At 38.0% G+C, this 17,370-nt stretch overlaps 1 protein-coding gene across 1 annotated transcript in view; it reads left to right on the forward strand.

Annotated features, from left to right (window-relative positions):
* The window catches only part of LOC137244470 (cilia- and flagella-associated protein 53-like), a 131,460-nt gene that overhangs the window by 84,163 nt on the left and 29,927 nt on the right, over positions 1–17,370 (forward strand). The window lies entirely within an intron of this gene.

Raw genomic sequence — 17,370 nt, forward strand, 5'->3', positions numbered from 1 at the left:
ACACAGAATATACATACACGTATCTATGTTGTTGTTGTAAGGTTTTGGAGAGTGTTATCGATGTTGATGGTCCTTTGCCGGATGCAGATACGGTACGTTCCGGTCACAAGCACCATTTAGATACTAGCCCGACCATCTCTGGAGCGATTTAATATACACTGAAAAAATGGTGTTAGCAAAATCAAAAAATCGGTTCTGTTGTTCTTGATTTAACGGAGATTCGGTGAAATTGATCGAATTACGGTTAATTCGACCGAGTTCTTTGTCAAACGAACAAATTAGTTTAGTCATTTCAACAGAAGAGAAATTGTCACTCTTAAGTTAACAAAATTCTGCAAAATTGACAGATTCCTGGTCAATCTAACTGGTTCTTCTGTTAACACAACTGATCTCACTGGTCATTTCAACAGCGATCAACAGTCAATACATGAGCAAATTTCAAAGAGAATTTTGCACTCTCTACTTTGTACTTATGACGATCGTGCCACTTGTTTAAAAAAAAGTTAGTAACATTTTGTTCAAGTTTTTACGAATTTTCACTCACGTGAACGAATTTAATAAGATAATAAAAAACATCCTTTTTTAATGTTGATATTTCCGACAACATAAAAGTTTGAGTTGTTTTGGAATCGCTTCAACTTAAAGTGTTACGAAAACTAAACATGCCGAATTACATGTAAAGTTACTCCAGTGGTGAATTACCTTCTAGCGATTTGATTCTTTACTTTTCCATAACTTACAAGTTCTTTATTTAAAACGTTATATCAAACATTTATACAAGTTTTGTTCGAAACAATCAAGTGTGACAACTACATGCGAGAGAAGAAATTGAGAATGAGCTGAGCTGCAACCGAAAGAATTGAGAATCAGTTTTTTTACTACTGTTTTAATTTCTATTTGCAAACCGAAGTTCAAAACTATAAATTAAATAAATTATAAAATATAAAATTTGGTGAAAGTGCGTTTGATAAAACAAAATAATAAAGTGTATAATGTTTAATGTGTGCCAGCATATTTGATGCAAGCCCAATTGACGTTCGGTTAGTAAGTGCCACCATGGTGTGATGGTAGCGTGCTCCGCCCGCCACACCGTATGCCCTGGGTTCGCACCTCGGGCAAAGCAACATCAAAATTTTAGAAATACGGTTTTTCAATTGGAAAAAAATTGTTCTAAGCGGGGTCGCACCTCGGCAGTGTTTGGCAAGCGCTCCGAGTGTATTTCTGCCATGAAAAGCTTTCAGTGAAAACTCATCTGCCTCGCAGATGCCGTTCGGAGTCGGCATAAAACATATAGGTCCCGTCCGGCCAATTTGTAGGGAAAATCAAGAGGAGCACGACGCAAATTGGAAGAGAAGCTCGGCCTTAGATCTCTTCGGAGGTTATCGCGCCTTAAATTTATTTATTTATATGGCAACATAGGTACTTTCGTACAAAGCTGTCGCAACAACTTTTTTTTTTTTCATTTGACTACTAAAACGGTCAATTACGAATCAACGATTTGTGCGCAGTTGATTCAACATCTCGTTGCGATGGATAAAAATTAACAGAAATTTCGGTTGAATTGACCCGTATTTCGGTTGATTTTACCAGTCTTTTTCTTTCAGTGTGACAACATGGAACCTTCTTGGCCATACCGCCCTCCCACCCCCTAGTTGATGAGGAACTTGGGGTCGGCAGAGCCTCGACTGCTAAAGAAACAGAATTCGCTACGGGTAGTTGAGGATGGCAATTGTGTTGGAGATGCTATAAATTACGCTGGCAACCCCTTGAAAGGGTTGCGTTACACAACCCTTTGAATCAGTTTGGTATTTTAGTCGCCTCTTACGACAGCCATACCTGCCGCGGGCACATTCTAGGCCCGCTAACCCGCTGGGGGTCACGTAGTATGTATGTAAAATCTACTTATTCACTTTACATATATAAATTTTTGTATACAAGGTTCCATACGAGCTCAAGGCTAGAACAATAACTTTTAATAATTATTATTGTTTTTTTTTTAATTTTTCTATAATTGAAAAATTGAATTTTGTTTTTGGAATAGCAAGTAAAAAATATTTCATACAACCTGCCATAGCTGCGCAGATAGATAGACAATAATTACACGGGTCAACACAATATTTGACGTTGACTTCAAAGCATTCATTTCAATTCTTTAGGTCGTAGTTTGACGAAAAAAATATATGGCATGAACAAGTTTGCTTTCCTATTTAGGAAACCGCTTGAACGAAATTTTTCAAAATCTATGGTTTTAATCTTTACTTGAAAATGAAACAATTCAAATAAATATTTTTATTTAGTTTTAATATCGAAATAACTTACAAAAAAATGGAAAATGATTTAAAAGTGTACATTTTACTTCTTTTAAGTTCATAGGTACTATCCCTCAATAAATAAACCCCAAATATAGTCTCCCATCATGTTTTCATTATATTGGCATTGATAACGTTGTTCGAAGAAGAGCCTTACAGCTCTGCTTTACTTTTTGGTCAATTTAAATCTCTAATCAAATCATTTAAATCCTCAGTAGTGTTGAATGTTTTGGTTGTTCTGGTGTCTGTAAAAACTCCTTATCGGCATTGCTTTTATAGGAACTAAGAGATGAGCCACTACTCTGCTATAATTTTTTCGGTGGCTCTGGTACTGGTTGCGTCAGATCGTGTGCGACTGGAGCAGAAGAAGATTCAAGATATTCGATAGGTTTTGTATTTTTACCTCTACGTCTTTTACTCGGATTCACAAGGCAAAAGTAGCAGTCTTTAACGTGGTCTTCTTGGTGGTGCAAATTTCATAGATCTTTTCTCACCTCGATACCAACCTAAAATATATAAAGAGAAACCAATATGTCTACTTTATTTAATTTACTATTTAAATAAAATTTGCTTACCTTCCAAACATATTTTGCAATAACTACAAGCAACACGTGAAACCCATGTCTTGTCTTGATTCCAAACAGGATAGCCAAAATATGCTTCGTAGGCTCCACAGAGGATGAGGGATGTATTTAATTCATATTCTATATCTCGAACTTCAATAAATTTCCCACATATATAACATCAGCATCAGCTTCATATTTACACTTTCGCGTCGACATTTTAGGTTATTCTAGATTTGTACAAAACACCTGATCGTTGTTTAGTTATCACTCTGTCGCCATGAGTATTTTTACTATAATTATTACGAAAGTAAACTTTATACGAAAAAAGGTATTTTCTTTTCGTTTTTGTTTATAATAAAACAGAAAATCATGAAATAAACTTTGGTACAAAGAACACAAAATTTTTTTTGTAGAGTCGTGTTATCATTAAAAAATAAGATTTTTTCGGTAGCCACTATCGACTTAATCGGTTGTTGTTGTTGTATTAACGACAAAGACACTCTCCGAAGGTTTTGGGAAGTCTTATCGATGTTGATGGTCCTTTGCCGGATATAGATCCGGTCGGTTCCGGTAATAAATCACCTTTAAGGTACTAGCCCGACCATCTCGGGAACGATTTATATGACCACATTAAACCTTCTAGGCCATCCCGCCCACCCCCTAGTTCCATGAGGAACTTGGGGTCGCCAGAGCCTCGTCTGCTAAATATGTGTATGATACGTTGATATTTGTAACAGGATTCCCTCCGCGTGGGTGAGGGTGACAATTGGGTTGCGGAAGCTTTGAAGCTATAAAGCTTTGTATTGCGCTTATCAACCCCTTGAATCCCCGACTTTATCGGTGGTAGCGCCTAGCCATTTGTTTTATATCCTACCTAATTTAACCGAAAAATTTGGTGGTCTCAACTAAAAAATAAGTTTATTTTAGCAGTTTATTATAAGTTTATGTTAGATAGGGGTCATCATCACACGTTCTTTGTAATACCTGTATTGTAATGAAAGTCAACGCACTACTTATTTTGACCACGACTTATACTCCTGCACAAATTAAATATTATTTCAAGATTAAAAATAATTCTGTGATATACTCCACGAGATATTTCCGTCATTTATAAGGCTACACTGCTAAAATTTTATATGATCAACTTAGTAAGGTTGACTTGTGACGGACTTTTCCTTTGACTTAGCCGGGGTTAGCCTTAGTCTATCCGGGGTTCCTGACGGTAGAAATTCCTACCGATCCTTCTAAAAGAGTAACCTTGTTTATTCTTATAAAACATTACAAAAGTATTTATTTAATAAAAATTCCATTTCTACTCCTAGCTGATTCCCTTACTTTGTAAGAGGTGACTGAGGTGATAAAGCCCTCGGCCAACCTCTGCGGTCGAATGGAGTGATAAAGCCTCCAGACGAGTATACTTTTAGTACAAATGAAGTGAAAAAGCCTTCAGGTGTACTCTTGGTCGGTAGTGATAAAACCTACCGACTCGTATGCCTGTCTCCTAATCTCTGCATATCAATGCGAACTCGTCGCCCTTATATACTAATTTTATAATAACAACTTTCATAGTATTAACAATATAAAACAACTGTTATTCCGGTAAATATTTCCTTCCCATGAATTTCCATGCACCATAATGCTCCTTATTAAATACAATGCCTTTGTACTTGCTCATACCGTGCTTTCCAGGCTTTGGTTTATATATTGTGTGTTTGTATATTTGTTTGTGGTCACCTGATTCTAATGTTGTGTTTTGCTTTGCCCAATGCTTCTGCCTTCCGTTGTATGGCGTGCGTTGGTGTGTTGTATGATAGTGCGTAAATATGTATAGCGAAATTTCAATTAGTAGCGGCGCTTATTTTGACGACTTGCTGCTGATCTCCGTTCACTTAAGTTATTATGTATGTTGTATTTGTAACAGGGTACATTGGATTTTGAGATTGCAAAGGGTTGGTTGACCGCTGCATTTTTATGTTTTGTGCGTATCTACCTTACTTCCAAATATTCAATGCATGTTAGGGTGATCCTATATTTAAAATTTATGTTTGCGAAAATGTAAATATTTTGCGTGCGTGCAAAAGTGCGCACGTCTAATTTGTTCTTTAATTTAATAATTATCAATTCAATGTACAACAGAATATATGTATTTAGGGTAATTCATAAAGGTATACATATGTATATTTCTGGTGATTCATATAAAATGTATAAGTGATAAATTCAAATATTATTATAAATTTCAAGTTATTTCAAAATGTATATTCTTTAGAAAAATGTATGGATATGTGTATGTTGTGAGGATACAAAGTCCTCGGCTTTGGGGTCCTCACACTCCCCCCTCACCTGCCGCAATGAGACCCACCGTCACCAGGTCGGTGCGCGTGATCCGTACGCGGAAGTTGTATTCGCCCATGCTGCTTCGTCGTCGGTGCCGTCGCTGGCCATCAGGCTCAATATGTCGCTGTGTTTGTCGTTGAGGCTGCCGTTGACCCCGCTGACCTTACGGCTTAATATTCTGCTGTCGTCGTTGGTTGAGGCTGCCGTTGACCTCGCTGGCCTTCCCGTCGGCGGTATGTGTGATGCCAGTCTATAAAATAAATGAAAAACTGGTGGATTTTCCTTAGGGTGTTCCCACCGTGTATGATGGATTTTAGAAAGGAACGTGTTATATCATGCGCATAGTTAAAGAGTATATTTATGGGATATCTATGTAATTGTGGTTAGAGTTTACCGAGCTTTTAGTGGTTGATTCGACTTCCGGGTACTTCTTGATATGAAATTTCTTCGTGTATGATTTGACACTGTCTCGGTTGGGCGTGTCCGTTACTACCGATTTCATCCGGATTAAAGTAGAATCTTACAAAATAGTCTGTAGTTCCGCAGTTGTCTCGGGGTGTGTGTTCGTTTAAGGCTGCCATCGCGAACTGCCTTCCCAGATGTAATCTTGATCCATGCGCCGGTTCTCTGGCGATCTGTAATTTATTTTCTGGAAATATTCGTACCTGATTCTCCGCAATGTTTTGTACTTCACCGTCTCTGTATGACATCAGCTGTTGACTTGTACCTTGGTTCTCTCCGTGTTGTCTCTCGGTCTCTTCGCTGACTCGTATGAGCGTACTGCAAACGGCTACCTCGCTTTTCTTTCTCTGTTGTTGTACCTCGGGATTGTAGTTTGCTGTTCGATTTGACGATGTTGACGCGGTTTGATCTTCACTAGCGTCCTTCTTGTATTTCTGCTTATGACTTTGCCTCCTAGATTCGTTGTTGTCGGTGGCGTCGGCTGCGTGGTATGCTTTCAGCTCACTTAGGTGGGCTGTCCTCCTCCTTCCTCTGATGACTTTGTCTAGCTCTAAGATCACTGGTGACACAAAGTTCGTTACCCGGTGAGGTCCACTGTACCTGGGCGCTAGTTTGGCTGCAAAGTTATCTGCCGCTTTTGACAGCTGATGTTACTTTACCAGCACTAGGTCGCCTATCGCCGGTCGCCATTGCTTTCTTCTTAAATTGTAATATTTCGATTGCTCCATGGATGCTCTCTCTTGCTTCCGTCGTACCATCTCGAATATTTCTTTCATCCTCGTTGACTTCTCTCCTGGGTTCGCTAATTTCTCACCTGTACCATATGTCTGCTCATCGTAAAGGCTGTTGGGGATTCTCGGTTCCCTCCCTTGTACTATGTATGCTGGACTGTAACCTGTCGATTCACATACACTTGTATTCAATGCCAGCGTTATCTCTGGTAACAACTCATCCCATGTCTTCTGCTCTTTTCCCGTAAATTGTGCTATCATCCTCTTGATGTTCCTGTTTGCCCTCTCTGTCGGGTTCTCCTGCGGTGTGTACGGTGCCGTTAATTGGTGTTTCACGCCAAGTTCCTCTAAAAATCTCTTAAAACGTCTGCTGATAAACTGTGCTCCGTTGTCCGTAATAAATACTTTTGGGACGCCGAACCGTGACAAGATCCTCTCTCGAAATCCTCTTATTAAACATTCTGTCGTTCTGATTGGTACTACCTCTACCCATTTTGAAAGTTTGTCTAGAAAGACTAATGCCATCGTGTTGCCATGCTTCGATCGTGGCATTGGACCAACAAAGTCTGCACAGACTGTTGCCCAAGGCTCCTCTGAAATTTTCGTTAGCATCTTACCCGCGGCTGGCTGTTGACTCAGTTTGTATATTTGACATGTGTGACACTGCTGTACGTACTTCCTTATATCCCTGAACATTCCTGGCCAGTAATAACGTGTTGCTCTTGCTATTGATTTTCGGATGCCCATATGCCCTGCGCTCGGTGTGTCGTGAGTCTCCTCTAGCACTCTTCGTCTCTGTGGAGTCGGCACACATAGCTTCCATGGCACTGCATCTTCGCCATCCACCTGACTTCCTATTCGTCTGTACAACTTTCCATCCTCGATAACGTACTCTGAGAATTTCTCCGTGGCCTTTCTTACATCTTCCATCTTTGCTTTAAGCCACTTACACTCGGCTTTTTCGTCATCCATCGTCAACGTACCCAACTGCTCGTCCATCGGTTGCTTTGATAATGCATCTGCCACAACGTTCAACTTTCCTTTTCGATACTGTACGTCAAATGAGTATTGCTGTAGTTCCAGCGCCCATCTCGCAATCCGACCAGTCGGACTCTCTATCGCATTCAACCATTTCAACGCTAGGTGATCTGTTATTACTGTAAACCTGTATCCTTCTACGTACGGCCTCATTTTTCGTATTGCCCAAACTATTGCCAAACACTCCTTTTCTGTCGATGAGTAGTTCGTCTCTGCCTTGTTTAACCTGCGGCTTGCGTATGCTATTACTCGCTCTTCGTCGCCTGACCCTTGCGTAAGTACTGCACCAAGACCAAAATCACTTGCATCCGTCTGTAAACTAAACTTCCTCGAAAAATCTGGACAAGCGAGTACCGGTGCCTGCGTCAGTGCTGCCTTAAGTGCTTCGAATGCTGATTGCTGCTCTTCAGACCACCTCCACTTACTACCTTTCTTAAGCATCGATGTTAACGGGTGTGCGACTTGTGATAAATCCGGCACGAATCTTCTATACCATGACACGACTCCTAGAAAACGTCGTAATTCTCGTATATTCTTCGGTGGTTCCAGTTATTTGATGGCTGCTATCTTGTCTGGGTCGGTATGGATGCCTTCCTCGCTAACGACATGACCTAGATATTTTAACCTTTTCTTAAAAAACTCACATTTTTCCGGGTTTATCCTCAGGTTCGCTCTATACAGCCTTCGAAATACTTCTGTTAGATGTGCAATGTGCTCTTCCAATGTTTTGCTTGTAATGATAATATCGTCAAGATATGCAAACGCGTATGGTTCCAATTCTGGTCATATGACACGATTAAGTGCTCTCTGCAAAGTTGCTGGGGCTGAGTGCAAGCCAAATGGTATTACCCTCCATTGGTATATTCCACGCCCAGGTACTGTGAATGCGGTGTATTGCTTGCTGCTTGCTTCCATAGGGATTTGCCAATATCCATTTTTCAAGTCCAAGCTACTGATAAATCTCGCGCTTCTTAATTTGTCCTAGATATGTTGTATACGAGGTAAAGGGTATGCGTCTGGTACAGATCTTGCGTTTAGTTGACGGTAGTCTACGCAGAGTCTCCATTTTCCATTCTTCTTCTTTGCCAAAACTATAGGTGCGCTGTGCGGGCTATTCGATGGTTCGATGCAACCTTTTTCGATCAGCTCGTCGACTTCCTTGTTGATAATTTCTTGCATTTTTGGATTCTTCGGATAGTACCTTTACTTAATTGGACGGTCGTCCCTCATAACTATTTTGTGTGTGGCCACGTTGGATACTCCTGACATCTTTGCAAATACCTGTAATTCTTGGCTCAGAAATTTACTCACCGCATCTTCTGTCTTGCTAGTTGCTATCGCCGCCATTGGGTTGTGTGCCTTGAAATCTTCGCTATTTGTTTCGACCATAGTTGTACATGTCACTACCTCTTGCTTCCGTTCGTCTACTCTCAACGTTATTTCTTCACCACCACATCTCATCTCAAAGTTTACCTTCGCCAGATAGTCCGTGCCAATTACCACCTCATCGCCCAGTCCCGGTAGGATTAGCATCTCGTTCCTCTGTACTTTATCACCCATTCTTAATTCTACATCTACCGCTTCTTTGACTGTTTTGCTCTGCCGTCGCCCATTCTTACTCGCGTCTTTACTTCCTTGAATTTGCCAGCTTTTAATCATTTCGCCATTGCATCACTTATAAAGCTCCTCGTCGCTCCCGTGTTAATCGCTGCTACCGCTTCTGCTCTGTTCACATACGTTGTTACCAATATGCGGCCCTTTGTGTATTTGAACATGTCTAATCTCTCCGAAGATCCCATCCCTCGGTTCCAATGTGGTCTCTGGTCGTTTCCCTGTAGCTTGCTACAACAATCACGCGTGAGCACGCCTATCTTACCACATGTCCAGCAAAATTCTCTTCTTATGCCTCGGCACCCGTATGAAAAGTGACCGCCTCTTCCACATCGTCTGCAGGCCGTTCTTGTATCTACATATTCCTGTTGTGGCTCTGACCTCTGCTGTTGTTGGACTTCTACTCGCTCCTCCTGTCTTTGTTCTGCCTGGAGACACTGGTACTGACCTTCTTGAAGCCGTGGTATGAATGGCCTTGTGCTAGGTCGCATTGGTTCCCTGTCAGGAGTAATATTTTCATAGTCTTGAGCAAAACTTACCAGCTCCTCAAGATTGCTGACCGCGCTTCGCTTTATATATAGTTGATATTCTCTGCGCGAGTTTCTGTAGGTGCGGGTTAGTTTCTGCTCCTCGGTGTAGCCCGCGTGACGCATGAGTCCTTGTAATACTAAGACATAATCTTTAAATAGCTCACCTTGTCGTTGTACGCGCATTCGAATTTCATCTTCCAATTGCTCTAAGTATCGGGAGCTTAGAAATACCTTCAGGAAGTCCTTCTTAAAGGCGTCCCACTCCTGCCAATGCCGGTTGTTATTCCTGTACCACACCAACGCTTTGTCCTTCAATAACTCCGGCAGCGCTTTTGGAATTGTGTTGCGGTTGATTTCATACCCATCTGCTAGCTCCTCCACTCTTTCGATGAATCCTAGGGGATCTTTGCCTCCGTCGTACTTTAATCTCCACTTCGTTACTTTGGCCCTGGTCGTTGCATATGTGCCAGGCTGTTGAATATAATTTGTCGTTGCGTACGTACCAGGATGCTGAATAAAATGTACCGGTGGTTGTCCGACCTCCAATTGATTGGATGCACCATTTGCCTGCCTATCATTTCTTGGTGAATTTAGTTCGCTGCTTGTCTTTGATGATTGTGGATTTGTTAACCGTGCATGCCGAATCGCCAACTCTGTGAATCGATCCCGTAAGTTCTCGTTATCCTTCTCCTCTTGGATGAATGTCGCCAATCGTTTTCTTAGTTCGTCAACCGTTCCGCCATCCTCTAGCCCAAATTCCGTGCTGTAGGCTACCAGATCCTCTCGAGTGAGATAGTATATCCACGATACCTTTACCATTGTTATGCTTTATATCCTCGTCGTATTAACCCAGAAGTGTGTGAATCTTGTTTCCCTCTTCGTTTCTGATGCTCTGAAAGTATATCTTAAAATTTGATCTGTTTAACCTGCTCGGGCGCCAAAATGTGACGGACTTTTCCTTTGACTTAGCCGGGGTTAGCCTCAGTCCATCCAGGGTTCCTGACGGTAGAAATTCCTACCGATCCTTCTAAAAGAGTAACCCTGTTTATTCTTATAAAACATTACAAAAGTATTTATTTAATAAAAATTCCATTTATACTCCTAGCTGATTCCCTTACTTTGTAAGAGGTGACTGAGGTGATAAAGCCCTCGGCCAACCTCTGCGGTCGAATGGAGTGATAAAGCCTCCAGACGAGTATACTTTTAGTACAAATGAAGTGAAAAAGCCTTCAGGTGTACTCTTGGTCGGTAGTGATAAAACCTACCGACTCGTATGCCTGTCTCCTAATCTCTGCATTTCAATGCGAACTCGTCGCCCTTATATACTAATTTTTGCACGCAGGCAAACGGTTATTTTATAATAACAACTTTCAACTAATAGTATTAACAATATAAAACAACTGTTATTCCGGTAAATATTTCCTTCCCATGAATTTCCATGCACCATAATGCTCCTTATTGAATACAATGCCTTTGTACTTGCTCATACCGTGCTTTCCAGGCTTTGGTTTATATATTGTGTGTTTGTATATTTGTTTGTGGTCACCTGATTCTAATGTTGTGTTTTGCTTTGCCCAATGCTTCTGCCTTCCGTTGTATGGCGTGCGTTGGTGTGTTGTATGCTAGTGCGTAAATATTTATAGCGAAATTTCAATTAGTAGCGGCGCTTATTTTGACGACTTGCTGCTGATCTCCGTTCACTTAAGTTATTATGTATGTTGTATTTGTAACTGGGTACATTGGATTTTGAGATTGCAAAGGGTTGGTTGACCGCTGCATTTTTATGTTTTGTGCGTATCTACCTTACTTCCAAATATTCAATGCATGTTAGGGTGATCCTATATTTAAAATTTATGTTTCCGAAAATGTAAATATTTTGCGTGCGTGCAAAAGTGCGCAAGTCTAATTTGTTCTTTAATTTAATAATTATCAATTCAATGTACAACAGAATATATGTATTTAGGGTATAATTCATAAAGGTATACATATGTATATTTCTGGTGCTTCATATAAAATGTATAAGTGATAAATTCAAATATTATTATAAATTTCAAGTTATTTCAAAATGTATGTTCTTTAGAAAAATGTATGGATATGTGTATGTTGTGAGGATACAAAGTCCTGGGCTTTGGGGTCCTCACAGACTTAAAACCTGTATTTGACTATCTTGAAAAAAACTTTAATAATTTGAGGGGATGTGTGGAATAACGGTATAACTCAAGAATCAACCTTTTGAGAAAAGTGAAAAAAACTTAACAATGCAGGTAAAAATAAATTTATAATAATCCTACTTGGTAGGATTTTAGATAGTATGATTCTTTGATAAGAAAAAGTAACAAATTTTATATATACATAATTTTATTAGAAAATGGATGATTTCTTTTTTTTTTAGTTATACCGTTATTCCATAGATCGAATATCAAATATTTTGATTTAGATACTTTATTAACTAAAACAGTAGACACATTAATAACCATTGTTAAATACATTATATTCTATTATTTAGTTGTGTTTATAACTATTTGTTATTTCCTTTTGTTATTTTTAGCAATCTTTTTTTTTACTACTTTTATCATTTAAAAAAATTTTCTATTTGTAAGAATGGAGTTCTCTGTCTGCTTAGTCGTTTTTGAAACCACTTCAATTATTTTATATGTCAGTTCTTTCTGGTCTACGACATTGAATATATTTTCATACCATTTCATTGCTTCACTACTGCAAAATTTTATTAGAGAGTTATACCGTTTTTCCATAAATGAAGCTAATATCTTTGTTAAATATCGCTATTATTTTCTAAGATTAATATGGGGGTTGGTGTCGAAATTCTGTATGTACAAAATTCTAAAAACAAAATTCTGCTTTTTATACCTTTCATAAAAATGAAATGGTATATTAATTTCGTCACGAAACCCAAAATTGTGAGTCCTTAAAGGAAAATAGATAGATCCACCATTAAGTATACCGAAATAATCAGGTTGAAGAGCTGAGTTGATTTAGCCATGTCCGTCTGTCCGTCTGTCTGTTTGTATGCAAACCAGTCCCTCAATTTTTGAGATATCTTGATAAAATTTGGTGAGCGGGTGTATTTGGGTGTCCGATTAGACATTTGTCGGAACCGGCCGGATCGGACCCCTATAGCATATATCCTCCATACAACAGATTTTTCAGAAAAAGAGGATTTTTGTAATATCTTACTCAATTTAACAAATTAAAGCTTCAAACTTCACCATATACTTTCGTATATTGCACATATTGTTGCCTGAAAAAATTGATGAGATCGGTCGTATATATAGTATATATCCCCCACCACCGATTGTTCAGATAAGAAACTTTTCGTAATTACTGCCCTATTTTAAGAGCTAGAGGCTTCAAATTTCAACGAATGCTTACGTATATAGCATGTATTGCTGTCTGAAAAAATCATAAAGATCGGTGGTATATGTAGTATATATATGGTGGTATATAAAGTATATATATATATTTTCGCAATTTTAGCCCCATTTTAACAGCTAGAAGCTTCAAATTTCACCGAATGCTTACGTATATGGCATATATTGTTGTCTGAAAAAATCATAGATATCGGTTGTATATGTAGTATATATCTCATTCAACCCATTGTTCAGATAAGAAAATGTTCGCAATTTCTACCCCAGTTTAACAGCTATAAGCTTCAAATTTCACCGATTGCTTACGTATATAGTATATATTGTTGTGTCAAAAAATCATAGAGATAGGTGATATATATAATATATATATGATGGTATATATCAGGCATGCTTAACCAACGAACCATTAACGAAATGATATCGGTTCGTTGGTTAAGCATGCCTGGTATATATAGTATATATATTTTTTTTTTGCGATTTCGGCCCCATTTTAACAGCTAGAAGCTTCACATTTCACCAAATGCTTACATGTATAGCATATACTGATGTCTGAAAAAATCATTGAGATCGGTGGTATATGTATTATATACTTCATATAAACTGTAATTTTTGCCCCTTTTTTACGGCTAGAAGCTTCAAAATTCATATATTTTTGAAATACGTGATTCGTAGTCATAGTTTTTACATGCAGACCGATTCGTATTGATCAGCCGCAGTGCATAGGCCTATTTTTGTTAACAAATATTACTCTATTTGTTTATAATTAATAGAAAAAGTTTTTTGTAAATTCGAAAATCTGTGCAACTATCGAAATTGCCATCTGTAGGACGCATTATGTTCACAAACCCCCCTGAGTACATAGCTCCAAATTCTCAATTGTTCCGTTGCTCAAATGTTTCATCTCTACGTATGTATATATTTGTACAAGCCAAACGGTGAGAGAACTACTGTTTCGCTCATTTTCTGTTGAAATAAAATATTGTTTCCAATTACCTATATTGGTTTGTACCAAAATCTTTAAAAAATAGTTAGCGCAGAAAAAAACTTTAAAGAGAAGTAACAACTTAACCGGCCTATTTTTTTGGACAAATTTTACTTACACGTAAAAGCAAAGGTCTTTATTTAACAGATTCTTTGTTTTTCATTTTAGGTGCTTTAAAAAAATGAAATCAGAAATAATGAGTCAACTTTTGTTCAAACTCACTAAATTTATTTATTTATAACAATTAATTGCAAATTTGACCCAAATGTTTTTTGCATTTCCAGATTTTATGCTCACTTTAGATATAGCACGTCTTATAGTGAACAAAAAATAAATAAATTTGCTACAAAGATATTACATTAAAATTTGTATATTGTCTTTTATGCTAATTTATTTTGATATTTCTTATTTTATTTTATTATATTATCTTTTATTTCAACTTAGTTTATTATTATTTAAATGCAACTTGATTGAATCGGAAAATTTCATGTTGTATATTAAACGAAAAAAAAACAACCCAAAAATGTTTTCGATTTTAGGTTGAAATATTGCATAGGCAGTATATTACCCACTACATTTATTATTAGGCTAACTTTGTTTGATTATATGCCCATTAATCGGATGCTTAGATCCCATAATCCTAATTTGTTTATGTCGCTTAAAATTATGAAATCAATTTTATTTTAGTAAATATGTTTGCGTGAATAATTTCAATGTTTTTCTTTTTTTCTAATTTATTCTGCTTTGCTATATCTTAGTATTATATCGTTCACAGGCGTTATTTTATGGTAGATATGGTCATATATATTCATCTCCATTTCATGAATATGAATGTTTACAAATTTAATACAAATTAATTACGTACATAGATATCAATGGGAATCCCAACATTAAATATCCGAATATTAGAATCTTCATATTTCCACAATGATAACATTAAAACCCGGAAAAAGGTCCAAGTGCACTTATTGCGTTTTTATATGGAACTGTTTATTCACATCACTTAATTTTTTCGCACTTTAAGTACTTTATTTTTTTTCTTTCATTTAAATTTTTTAGTAAACTCTGCCTTCTTTCTCATTACATAATTTTTTTATATTTTTATTTTTTATGAAGGTATCCTCTATTCTATTCGAAATTTTCGTTTTGTGTTACACTTATGTACATACTACATATGTATTTATACAAAATTAAACTCGGTAAAGCGCCAATTGCATACCTAACGGGTGGCGTGAAATAGGCTAAATTCCTTAAGCACATTTCTTCGTTTTTAACTAAAAGTTCGTGTTTTTGAATTATGACACTATTGAAGTAAATGGGCGATATATATATATGGGAGATATAGGCCTACTGGGGAACCGAGCACACAAAACTAACTTCGGTAGCGCCCCCACGGGGACCTCCCGGGTGGTGTGGAAAAACCTATTTTTCAATTTAATGTCAAGTAATTTCACCTTAATTCTATGTCAATTTCTTTTGATTTTACATATTTTTTATATTTTTGTTTAAGGAGTTCCATACCAAAAGGTTATAATTACATTTGAAAATTTTGTAGAAAATTTAAGAAAATACAATAAAAATTACAATGTCTTAATGAAAAATTTAAGTAAGTTAGACCAGTTTGCTATATTTCCGCTCACTGCTTAACTATTAACGCATTATTTCACTACCCCCAACACTGGATACTAGTACATCTTATTACGTTCGTGGCTCTTTTGTTCTACCTCTCGAGCGTTTTTAAAATTGTGGAATGAAATTTTCATTTTCTGTAATCGTGCGTATATCATGCTCTACGCTAGCTCTATGCTAGCTGTGCTGTCATCATGATACGTCATATGATCTGCATCCTCGTTTGTGTAACAATATAAAACGCCGTTGTTCAAAAAATAGCTACGAGTGTACCATAAGTTGGCGCTTTCGTTGGTTTCTTTTAATGACTGATTATATTTTTCAAGTAGCTGCCTTTTAGTTGTTCTTCTCGCAGCTCATCAGGTTTATTATGTGGTAAGTCGATTTGGAAAGCGTAAGTGCAGTTTGTAGCAAATTTCTTCCTCGTTACTGAGTGGTCGTGATAACATATCGGCAACAGAATTCGTTCTCCCTGGTGTATTGTCGATTTTAAAATTATACTGCTGTATTTTTAGTGCCCACCTTGCTAGGCGGCCTGTTGGTGACTTTATGGTTAATAACCATTTTAGCGGTTGGTGATCGGACACCAATAATACTTCAGCGTCTTCTATATAGCCTCTGAATTTCGCACATGCCCATACAATGGCGAGGGCTTCACGTTCGGTAGATGAATAATTTTTCTCTGCTGTTGTCAAAAGTCGACTCGCATGTTCGATAGGGTGTTCGCATTCTTTCTCCCCCTGGATAAGAACAGCTCGCAAGACATAAGCACTTGCGTCCGCCTTAATGATGAACGGGACATTGCCTTCAGTTTGCTTCAAGATTGGAAGGAAAACGAGCCGTTGTTTAAGCTTGTTGCTTGTTAAAAGCTTCCACTCCAGTACTCCACTTCCGTTCAGCATTCTTTTTCATTAGCTCCGTAAGCGGTTTGGCAATTTCAGCGAATCGGTCAAAATAGCGCCAATACCAAGAGCAGGTTTGTATTAATGATATCAATTCTTTGATATTTCTTGGTTCTTTCCTGTGTGTAGTCGCCAGAGTGTTTTCTGGGTCAGCTTGTATGCCTGCGGTCGTTAAGACGTGACCAAGGTATTTAACACTTGCGCAAAAAAAACGACATTTGCTAGAATTAACGCGCAGCTTGAACTTTTCCAACTTCAGGATTACGCTTTTTAAGTCGTTTAAGTGCTCTGTAAATGATGGTGAACAAATGATTATATCATCAAGATATGCTAAAATGTGTACATTTGGCAGCGTTGCCTTAAAACGGTCGATTAGTCTTTGAAATGTGGAAGGTGCGTTGCAAAGACCAAAAGGCATTGTACCAAAAGGCGTAATCAGGCATGTTTTGTCTCGGTCTCTTTCAGCAACAGCAAATACCCACTTTGAAGATCTAGAGTGGTCATAAATTTTGTGCTTTTTGCAGCGTACAATAGATCATCCATACGAGGCAAGGGGTATCGGTCGGGCTTTGTTATAACATTTAACTTGCGATAGTCCACACATACACGAGTACCACCATCTTTTTTAGGCACCATAACAACAGGTGATGACCACACTGACTCACATTCTTCTATAATATCATTTTCGAGCATTTTGTGAAACTCAGCTTTTCGTTCCTTTAACTTAGAAAATGATAATCTATGGTGGTGATGCAATCGGATCGTGCTCGCCAGTATCAATAAAATGTTGTGTATATGGCGTCGGTTCACACGACGCGGCAAAAACTTTTACGTGGGATTGAAGCATATTGTCCAGTTCAATTTTCTCTGATACTTCCAATCCTGAGCCA

The sequence above is a fragment of the Eurosta solidaginis genome, chromosome 3, assembly GCF_040869045.1.
Source record: "Eurosta solidaginis isolate ZX-2024a chromosome 3, ASM4086904v1, whole genome shotgun sequence".
Lineage (NCBI taxonomy): Eukaryota > Metazoa > Arthropoda > Insecta > Diptera > Tephritidae > Eurosta > Eurosta solidaginis.